At 40.2% G+C, this 11,950-nt stretch overlaps 1 pseudogene; it reads left to right on the plus strand.

The window, feature by feature from the left end:
- Nucleotides 1-333: 333 nt before the first annotated feature.
- Nucleotides 334-1,196, plus strand: LOC148034910 (antifungal protein ginkbilobin-like protein pseudogene; annotated as a pseudogene).
- Nucleotides 1,197-11,950: the final 10,754 nt, after the last annotated feature.

An 11,950-nucleotide genomic window follows, 5' to 3' on the forward strand; every position in this document is an offset into this window, starting at 1 on the left:
TCAGAACGGAAAGAGCTTCAGCCTTCTCCATTTGGAAGGCACGTACTCAGGGAGCAATGATGAGAATGATTGACCTCTTACACTATCTGGAAGGCACGTACTCAGGGAGCAATGATGAGGATGATTGACCTCTTACACTAATTTAGGAGTTATAGGTAATGAAGGTAAAGGGGATTAATCACCGCTTAACAGCTAGTGAGTGCGTGGGCGAAAAAGGAGCTCAAACGTGCAGGCGCACTGCGAAGATGGAGGTTGGTAAGAATTAGAAAGGCGGGGCTTGGGCCATATATATAAGGAATCGGGGAGGGTAGTACGCAGTAACAGCGAAGAAAAACTTGAGGCGCATAGCAGACAGAGAGAGAGAGAGAGAGAGAGAGAGAGAGAGAGAGAGAGAGAGAGGTTCTGCGGCCATGGCGAGGGTGGCCGGCCACGCGCTGTCTTCAGAGTGTCTGAGAATGAGAGTAGTTATGCATGTGATGATGATGATGGCGGTGTTATTTATTCTTCCTGGCGGAGCCCCGTGGCCAGCTAGGACTGTGACAGTAGCCCGCGCAGCTTGCAGAAATAATGGGGACATTGAGGTGGCAGCGTCCTGTGAGCCCCGCCCCATCCCACAGGGCAGCTCGTACTGGGGCCACCTGGGCTCGGTACTGGCCCACCTGGTGCAGGAGACGCCCTACTCGGAGGGCTACTCCTTTAACACCCGATACGGAGGGCGCAACGAGCCCGCTTACGGGCACGCCGAATGCTCCGCTTCCGTCACCCCTTCCGACTGCCAGTGCTGCCTCCAGCGCCTCTCCTCCAACATCTGGCGCATCTGCAACAGCGCCCTCTCCGCCCACGTCCAGTACCGTGACTGCTCCATCCGCTACCAGAACTACGCCTTCTAACTCTACAGCTAGACTTGCATCTTCTTACCAAGGAGTCCTCTACTTATCACCATCCCCGTCCATATCCCGCCCTAGTAATGCCATAACCTATTAATTTTGCAGTGCCGTCTTGGCGACTGCTCTACTGCTTGTAATATGGCTGCTTTTCCCTCAAAATAATAAGACATCGAGCACCTTAGCATATATTAGCCGGCTTCCGGCATTCAGCAGATGCTTGCCCAATCTCTATCTCTTTGTCTCTGCAATATGTAAACACGGGTAGATGGTAACTTGACCTATATAATTAAGAAGAAATTCAAGACAATTCCATGCGACATAGTTTCATCCCAATTTACCGTGGATTTCCTACTGAGTCAAACAATTTTTGCATAGTGTTTTTAGTGGATTTCCTACTATGTCAAACAATTTTTGCATACTGTTTTTAGTGTGTATAGCTGCTAACAGCTTTCAGAAAAATCATCACGAAGGTTGAAAAGGTGAAGACAAGTATTTAAGAATGAAATCTGCATATTCACAAGTGAAAATTAACCATTTGAACTTTGTCATGTGTGGAAACTGATCATTTCATTCAGTTCTTTGGACTTAAGCAATGGAACTTCTCTCACACGTGAAACTGTAAAAACGATGCTAAAATATAAGGATTTGTTAATCTAAGGTGTGCATCTACGGTACAATTTAGACAAAGATGTGTGGAAATTCATCTACAAGTTAGAATTATAGGTTATAGTTTGAGGCTTCTAGGTCATAATATACCTCGAGATATACCTACCAGTCGGAATTCTAGGCAAGTTAAGAATAGCTAATCTATAGTATAAATGCCCATATAGCCACAACCATAAATGCACTTACCTATAGTATAAACGTGCCTATGCTTGTAGCCATAAATGCTCCACATCTAGAACAATTACAAGAATGTAGTCATAAATCTATTGGTTCTACTATAAAGAAAGCATGTGTAGTAAGTGCACTACTTTCATATAGGCTTGTATGAATTTACAAGCATCGAAAGAGAGAAATTGTATGTGTATTACCACATGATGATTGCCAAACTTTGTGATCATGCACAATAATAATTCATATGATCCCACCACATGAAAATATGAAGTGATGCATTGTAATAGCATTCATTATGACGAAGTGTTTGATGAGATTCGCCAAGATGTAGAAATAGGCATGGTCTACTTTTTAGGCTTAGAGAGGCAAAATTTACAACCATGTTTCAATTTTTTGTGCCTATTGAGATGGCACAAAAGTGGGCTAAAACTACAATCATAGGAGAACCATGTTATATGTTATTGTTGATGCACTACAACAAAAAGGCTCCATAGACGCGCTTGTAGACGCAATATTTGAATTGTGAAAAAAAAAGTCGGGCGCGTTTATTTACGCGTCTATTTTCGCATCTACAAAATCGCGTCTAAAAGCGCACTTATAGTCAGAAGTAGACGCGCCTATAGACGCGCGTATAAACGCGCTACATAAATATATAATTATATTTATAAAAAAGTGGATATATTCATATTGTGCATCTATACACGCGTGTATCTACGCATCTAAAACCGCGTTTACTCTGAAAGTTTTTGACGAGAATAGACGCGCATTTATCCTGCAATTTAGACGTGCTGATAGACGTGCAAAATAGAGGTATGAAAAAAAAACCAGAGAGCATGTGGCTTTGCAAGCCACATGCTCTCTGGTTTCCCCCCCCCCCCCTCCCCCCCCCAATCAACATCAAATTTCATATATTTAGGAAAAACAGAGAAAGATTATTTCGAAGATTGGATACTGAAAACAAAACAATGTATGTAGCACACGAAATTTCATATATATAGATGAAACGTTTTTACATTATGAGTTCTAGTGCTTGTGACGTCATGATCGCAAGCACTAGCTGAAAGTAATACATATCAAAAATGAAAATTACAAGCCATGGGGAGGCATGCATGCATGGGGCTCCTCTATATCTCCTCAGAAGAGGCATCATCATCGCTACCACCACCGCTGCCTGTGCCGCTGCCATTGCCGCCACTGCTATTGCTAGTCCCCCCTTCGCTATCCTCAACTGCATCAGGGTTCGCCTACACAAAGGATTAAAGTATATAAATACCATTACAAATAATAAATCATATTGATCTATACTTTTCATGTAAAAAATAAAACATACCTCTTCTGGTGGTGGAATCCTCATGGCGCGATTATATTGCTTCTCCGTGATGAGTCCCTCCTCGTAGAAATGCTGCCAAGTGGACGTCCGGTTATGACCTCGATGGTAGCCTACCTCTCTAGGAGTAGGCATCCTACCAATGATATGGAACTACAAAACAATTTGAATATACAACGTATTAAAACATACTACATAATGAAGTGAAACAAATTACAAATTTTAATTTAAAAAAAATCAAATAATACTTACAAACTCAGCCTCCCATGACTCCCTGCCACCCGATCCATAATGTGACGATCCCATGGTTGCCATCTGGATACGTCACGCCTCTGCATGCTGGCGACTTGTCATTTTCTCCGTTGCTCTCTTCTTGGCCTCTTTCCACTCCTTGCGGTGGCAATTGGGTGGTTGGCCATATCCAGGGCGCCCTTGCTCTTGTCTCCGCAATGACTCCTTGGCGCGTGTCATAAGGTGAGACCTCTTGTTATGAAACGCGTCTCTCACCTTTGACCGTCCCCAATCATCTAAGAATCGTGAATTCTCGGGATTAGGGTACCTTTTATGTACTGCCCGCAGCACCTCTTGCCATAAACCATTTTTTTGGTGCTTGAAGGGAATCATGCAATCTTTGTATGTGGCATGCACGACACTCCTCAAGTAGGCTATCACTTCCCTCCCCTCGAAGTCATGCAAGATACCACCAACATCAGTGATAGAGTAGCATATTTGTGGAGGCTCATCTCTCTCATTTTTCGGTGAGGGTGATCGAGAGCCACCACCTAGGCAACCCCCACAAAGCCCTCGACCTCCTCGTCCTCCCGCACCACTCTCCCTCCTCCCTCGACGTGCACTACCCTCTACCTCACTCGATACACGTGCCTCTGCAGATGTATGTGCTTCGGCCGATCCATGTACCTCAGCTGATCCCTGTGTAGGCAAAGATGTGATAGGTGTCCCAGACATCACACTGAAAACCTCATCTGCAGTGGGAGGGCGACCAAGATAATTGGTCATCTCCCCCATGAATTGCTCCTTGTTGAATGGGGTGTTGGAGGATCCAGAATTCCACATCTACACAAGAAAATCCATATTACCCTGTGTAGATAAAACATATTACATACAGCGTCTATACCTGCGTCTCTGTGCGCGTCTATACCTGCATCTGTTAGCGCGTGTATCCTCGCGTGTACACTGCAGAGCATACGCGCCCACACACGCGCTCAAAGACGTGCCCCCAGAGAAACGTTTTCCGCATGTATATCTGCATCTACACTGAGATGTAGACACGCTATCAGACGCGCTTGGTCGGATGATTTTAGCAGACGACCGCCATTATTGATTTACAAAATGCAATACATAATGGAATCACAAATCCTAAATACACAGGCAGAGCAGAGAGAGGAAGATAGAAAGAGAGAGAGAGAGAGAGAGAGAGAGAGAGAGAGAGAGAGAGAGAGAGAGAGAGAGAGAGTCACCTTGGGTGTTTGGTGTGGCGGGTGGTGACGCTTCTTCCTTCTCCTTCTTCCTCTCCTTGGTAAGTTACCCTCCCTTGATGCTTGCTTCCTTGCTTGTTGCTTCTTCTTCTTCTCCTCTCTCTTGTTCTCTCTTTCTTCCTCTCCTTGGCTTTCCTTTTTCCCTTCTTGTGTATTTGAAATGAAAGAAGAGGTGAGTCATGAGGAGGTGAGGCATGAAAAGACTAGGTGAGGCATGAAGAGACTGCATGTCGGCTAAACTCAAGCTTCAGAATCGCAAAAAACGTAGGAAAGGAAAGGCGTAGTTTGAAAAGAAATGATTTAAGTATGATTTGAATTTTGACGTGTGCGTCTATTTTTTACGTGTATAAGCGCGTCTATTTGCGCGGATATATAGACACAAAAGTCGTGTCTATTTACACGCACGTTTAGACGCGCCTATAGACGCTGTGATAGACGCACCCGACTTTGCGCGTCTAACATGCGCGACTATGCCTCGTTTCTATTGTAGTGATGAACCAATCTATAGTTTGATTCCCTTTCTAATTCACCAATTTGTGTTTACTCCTTGGATTTTGGGTTGGGACTTTTTTATATGGCCTATGCTAGGCATAGGTCCATGTCAAATGTAGTTGTAGATCTAGAACTACGTAAGATGTAACTGTAAGCTAGACTAGATATAGACTAGACTAGATATCATAGATGATGTAGGTTTAGCAAAATATCTAACCACGCATAGGTGTAGCAATAGGTTAAGCATAGGTATATGTATAGTAGTAGGTCTAGGTATAGATGTAGGTGTATACTAAGCATAAGTAAAATATTTTGAATACTCTTGGAGAACCTAGGATGAAATTGTGTTCTTTTTGAGAAATGATTGCTAGTTCTCAGTATCAAAAATTTACTCGATGGCATTTGAGGGCTTTAAAGACCTTGATAGTGACTTAAAGTGATATGAATAGAGCCTAGAAGGTAATAAATGAATAATGATACAAAAACTCTCATTATGCATTCTTAGTTATGATAACATATTCCAAGGTTTTACATAGTGAAGAGTTTATGAACATACCCAATGTCTCTATTCTTTAAAAAAAAAGAAAAAATGAATTGTACTATATAATTCTTATGAAACTTTAAAAAAAAACAAAGTGCTATTTGCATAGCATTTTATAAAAAAAAGCCTAAGCTATATTAAAAGAAAGCTAAGGCTAAGAGTCTATGCAAGGTTTATAATTAATAGACCTCCAATTGTATTGGGGGACAATTATAAGTGGAAGAGGAGTGCCAACTTAGGTGATTACCATTGTGGTTAGGGGGGAAAATCTAAGAAAGCATGGAATGGAGTGAAAAAGAGAGGGAAGAATGAGAATATCATGAATCCTCCCAATGCATCCTAGCCCTCATTATTGAATGGTAATTTGACAAGTTTTTTGAGCTCCAAGAAGCCAACATGATAGAACCTTGGGGCTCCCATGTTTTGTGTTGATGAAGTGGTGTTCTGATGTAGTTTACATTTTAGTAGGTATTCATGATCATGAAGGAGACCTTTCCATATCAGTTGTTTGAAGATTAGCATTAAATAGTAGATGTTTTTCTAGTTACAAGAGTCTGCTTTTGTGTTCTTGTTCAAATAGAAGCTAAAAGTGCAAAAGTCTTGAAATTGCACATTATGTTGTGGTTCTATTTGCAAATTTGAGTGCTTTTGTTGTTGAGCACTCTCTTGTTGTTGATTGTGTTGTAGAAACTAGGAGCCCATGACCTTCTTGTTTTGATTTGTCCATGTTATTACTCTACTATTTGAGTTTGAGGCCATTTATGGCAGTTGATGTGTTTTGTTTTTTTGGTGGTTAGTTGAAAGTCACGGGAAAATTTTGAGTTAGAGTTCTATTCAAAGTCATTCACCCTTATCGGCACTCATTGTAACACCATCATGTTGTAGATAGCGTTTACATCATCTATCACTTGCTAATAATATTTTTTTGGCATCCCCAATGAGGAGCGTTGTTGGGCTTTGAGTACACTTTTTGGATGTGACATTTGACCATAAATACAACTAGCTTTTTTCTTGAGCTTCATGGGATGAAAAATGAATATCCATAGGGTTTCATAGAAAAAATGGGTTGGATTGTGCAAGTTGAAGACCCACATCATTTCCTAGGCAAATATAGAAACTAGTTGTTGCATCAAGGGCATAATTACATTGAGGATTTTGAGAGACATCTTAGTCTACATAGACTACCCATTCCTAGGAGTATGAGGCTACAAAGAAAGGTTTCCTTGACCCCTTTAGGAGACTAAGACCTCATAAGAGTTATGGAGAAATATAAGTCTTTGCTAGAAAAGGGATGATGAGGCTATTGAGTTGTTTGTTCAATTTACTAAATTGAGAGATAAATGGAATGCACCTTTGGGGATAGAAAAGAGAGCACCTAAAATGCTGAAGATAAAAGGTTTTGTTGATAAGTTTTACGAAGGGGCCAAATTTGAGATAAAGACACTTGACTCTTTTAAGGACAATGTGAGGATCACTATAGAGAAAGAGAAAGGGATTCCAAATATGAGAGTGTTGGGGCTATAAAGGAGAATAGGGATTGTATAGATATGGGGAGAGAGAGAGAGAGAGAGAGAGAGAGAGAGAGAGAGAGAGAGAGAGAGAGAGAGAGAGAGAGAGAGAGAGAGAGAGAGAGAAGATGTTATATTTCTAGTGTCTCCAATGGATCTCTTGTCAGTATCATCTTATTGTCTTATCACTCAAAGAATAAATAATGAGTGTGTATACATATAGTTAGGTCTAGTGAGTAAGATTGGTGGATAAGTTCTTTGGCCTTTGCCCTAACAACCTCTGATTTGAAGTCCAACATGCCTTTAAGGGAGATAAGAGAGTAATAAAATATGTGAGGTAAATACATACAGGTTACCATCATCCCATGCCCATTAAGTTCCTACAATATGCAAACCTTTTGAAGAGTAGATTTCTAGTGAGAAACTCTATAGGATTATCATTAGTATGGACATTGACTAGCCCAACTTGCTTGTCTTGAAGCACTTGGAATATGCATTGATGCCTCACTTCTATGTATTTGATTTTCACATGAAACAAAGGACTTTGCTAATATGATGCACTTTGACTATCAATGTGCAATAATAGTGTGTTATTACCAAGGTCTAAGTCTCCCGCTAGATAAGAGAGACTTATGGTTTCGTTCCATGCATATGTGCCTACAATATACTCAATTTTGGTAGTAGATAATACTGTGTATTTTTACAAACTAGAAATCTATGATATTGCACCATCGTACAAGGTGAAAATGCATCCTGTGATTGACTCTCTATTATCAATATTCCCCACATAGTCCAGATCTATGTATCCAATTATAGCACTACTACTCCTCGTAAAGCATGTGCACATATCTGTTATACTACTCAAGTATCTCAAGTTGCCATTCACTTCTTCCCAATAGTTGATCGATACTTGCACTACCCTCACTACAAAAGAAATGTCCATGCGAGTAGCAATCATATCATATATGAGACTACCCACACATGATGAATATGGAGCTTTGTCCATTTAAGTAGTCTCCTCATTATATTTGAGATAATAATCAATACTAAGTTTCACATATGCAGATAATGGAGTACTAATTGTTCCTCCCTCCATATTGAAATATTGCAACACATCACTAACATAATCCTTTTGGAATGGGTAAATAAATCTCTTTATTCTATGCATGATTATACATATTCCAAAAATGTGATTTGCATGTCCCAAATTCCTCATTTCAAAGGTTTTCATTAACATTTTCTTTATGGTATTAGTCTCGTACTTGCTCTTTCCAACTACCAATATACCATCCACATAAAGAATCAATAGTATCATGTTATCATATTTAGCATTTCTAATATATAAGAGTAGTCTACCTTACTCTTGTAGCTATGAGAGTACGTAAAGGCATCACACTTATTATAATTGAGTGAGCCCTAAAGTAGAAGTATGGAGAAAAAGAAAAAGCTATGGTGGAAGAAGCAAGTGCAAGAGAGAGAGACATACACACACAATGTGGAAACTCCAATAGTCACAATGTGTGACCAGACTTTCCTTTATTCAAATGTCACTAAAAGAATAAAAAATAAAGTGAGGTGATGGGTGCCCACCACCTACAATATACAGGTGTGCAAGTAGTGTCACTGCATCTAATACATGAGTGGCTAGGCACAGGTGCCTTTAGCCCCAACAACCTTCCACTTAAAGGTGAATGTAACCCTACTGAGGAGAGAACAAAAAAAAAATGAAAAACTACAAATGTACATAAGTAGAATAAGATGAGGAAAGACTCATCTAATGCCCATTAACTTTTTAAGAAAGGAAAAATACTTCCATGTTTTTTTTTAAACTTTTTCCTTCCTTTTTCCACCATCTCGACTTGGGATTAACATTACCCCCTTCTAGATGGGTGCCAAACCCATGGCACTTTTGTATTGTTGTAGGTTGGCATGGAATTGGCCAAGTGGTGTAAAGGTGAGGGCCACTTGGAGACTGAGGTGCTTGTGAAAGCTGTAAAATGATTTTTGTTGGAGAAGCCAAATGGATATTGCGTGGTTGACAGGGGCCTCCAAAGTTGGTGGTTTGTTGCTTTTTGTGATGTGTGAAAGGAGAAGGTGAAGTGCTGTTCCTAAGGGGAGTGCCTGCCTCATTGTGTTAGTGCATTGTGCTTAGTTGAGATCATTACAAGGTCAATGGACTTGTCCTCAACAACCTCTTGAATAAAGTGATAACGCACCTCAATGTGCTTCATCTTTGCATGAAAGACCAGATCCTTGGCCAATTGAATAGCACTCATAGAATCAAAATGCAATGTAAGGACCATATCAGTAATGCCAAGGTCTTCCATTAGATAGTCTATAAGTAGAGAGCCTCCTTGCAAGCCTCAATGGTGGCTATAAAATACTCTACTTTTGTAGTAGATAGAGTCATGCATTTCTGGACCCTAGAAATTGAAGAAATAGTACCTCTAGCAAAGGTGGACATAGTCAAAGGTGGACTTGATGCCAGGAGGCATATTCCACGGTGGATTCCATGAGGTTTTGCGGTGGATTCCATAAAATTATTTGCCGGGGCTCGTACACAAGGTGGAATCCTTGTGCGAGAAGTTGGCGGGGACGCTGTCCTTTTCGGGCATCATGTTAATTTAATGTGCACGTGGGTGATCCATAGCGGGCGATTCTGTAAAATACATATTTAAATTAATGGACGTTTATGATTTTAGAGTGTACTCATATTAAATTAAGGTTAGGATAGAGTTCTAGCCTATTTATTTATTTTATAGCTGAAGACTGCTAGGTATTCACTTTTGTCGGTTTAATTTTATTATTTTCTAACAATTGTGAATGCTTTAGTTGATGTGTAGAGTAGGCGACGGTGGCATTGGGAAGCACTGGGGGCGATAGCGTGTATTCAAATTATCTAGAAGAAATTATCATTTTTGATGGGTGTGCGTCTTATTATTGAAGGCATAACGCTATTATTTATTTAGGTATGCTTATTTATTGAGTCACTTGACAAATATTTATTATTTTGTATGCGCATAGGCACACGGTTTAAATATTTCATTATTGGACATTGTATTTGGTCATAGCCTGACTTTTAGGGCACCCAACTGCTTTATTCTTTATTTGGAAAAAAGCAAACACAAAAGCTAAAGCATGCTTATTGTAAAATTGGGCTATTTTTTGAGCTTTGAGATGAATAAATTTATAAATACATGCCTTGTAAAGTGCTCACACAAGGGATGGGGGGAGATTGTACCCAATTTGTCTTTTTGCCTCATATCATGTAAATATTCTTTCTTTCTTTTTGAGCTTACCTAGAGTTCTTTGTTCTTGGGGATGTTCCAACACTCGCTACATATGCATCCAACATCTGATTTGCGCATTAGGACTTCCTATTGTTTGCATATCCTACATAATCAGAATATGTGTATCCCATGACTCATGTATCCTAGCCACCATAACAAATGCACATAGCTATTGTGCTCTTCAGGTACCACTTGATACCCTTGATGGCATCCTAATGTTGTCACCCACATGTAGCTATATAGTGTACCACAACTCCTACTACAAATGCTATGTTAAGGCGTGTGACTATTATGGCATACATCAAGCTACTCACTATGGATCCATAAGGGATCTTGGTCATCTCAGCATTCTTATCATTAGATTGCAGAAAATTAGCCTAACTAACCTTCAGATGAGAAGGTAAAGGACATCCAATAAGTTTAACATTCTATAGATGAAACCACTCAAGGACCTTCTCGATGTACTCCTTTTGTGATAAGTAGAGGAGCCTCTTAGAGAAATTGTGCGTAATGTGCATCCCAGGAGTATGTGAGGCTTGTACCATGTCCTTCATCTTAAAGCTCTTATTGAGCTAACCTTTCAAGGCCTCAAGCTCATCATGAGTACTCCTAGTAATCAACATATCATCCACATAGAGGATCAAAATCATAAGGTTGCCATCACAAGCCTTCTTTTGTATAAAAACATATATATATCACTATGGAAATATCCATGTGAATATATAAAGGCATCAAAATTGTGATACCATTCCCTAGGTGCCTGCTTAAGCCATTGAAGCCTCTTCATCAATTTATAAACTAGATGTTCCCTGCCATGTTTTGCAAAGCCATTAGGCTTCTCCATGTAAATCTCATCATGCAAGTCCCCATAAAGAAAAGTAGTATTGGCATCCATTTGATATAGATCTAAGTCAAGATGAGCAATCGAAGCCAGTACCAAGCATAGGATAGTCATCTTCACAATAGGAGAAAAGACTTTATCAAAGTTCACACCATGTTCCTTCTTAAAGCCCTTAGCAATCAATCTGGCCTTATATCCTAGCTTGGGGTGTCCAAGGGTACTTTTCAACTTGTACACCCACTTGCATGGCACACTCATGGCAAAGCATGCTTGCTACTAAGTAAAGGAACCAAATTCCACATATGTTTTTTTTGTAGTGAGTCATAATTTGACTACATGGCCCTCTCCCAAGAGTGACTATCACCTCTACGTATGGTCTCATCATAAGCAAGAGGCTCACCAGTATCTATCACCATAATATAATCCATAGAGGGCTCAAACCATGCAGGCTATTGTTTATCTCTAGTAGACCATCTCAAAGATGGTTGTGGGTCCTATACATCCTGTGGAGCATCACAGACCTAGACCACTAGGGCATCAACTATTGATGTAGGCTATCGAGCTGGCTATACAGTAATAGGAGATTTCTCTTGAAAGATTACCATCTGTACCTCAACAATATGCTCAAGTTTCTTATGCATTTTCTTCTCATGCAAAACAACATCATGACTATGCAGGTAACCTTCTGAGCTTATAGATCCCATAGGTGATCACCTACATCCCAATAACCA

The sequence above is a fragment of the Lygodium microphyllum genome, chromosome 6 (assembly GCF_053477565.2).
Source record: "Lygodium microphyllum isolate KBCC chromosome 6, Lygodium_microphyllum_v1.1.10, whole genome shotgun sequence".
NCBI lineage: Eukaryota > Viridiplantae > Streptophyta > Polypodiopsida > Schizaeales > Lygodiaceae > Lygodium > Lygodium microphyllum.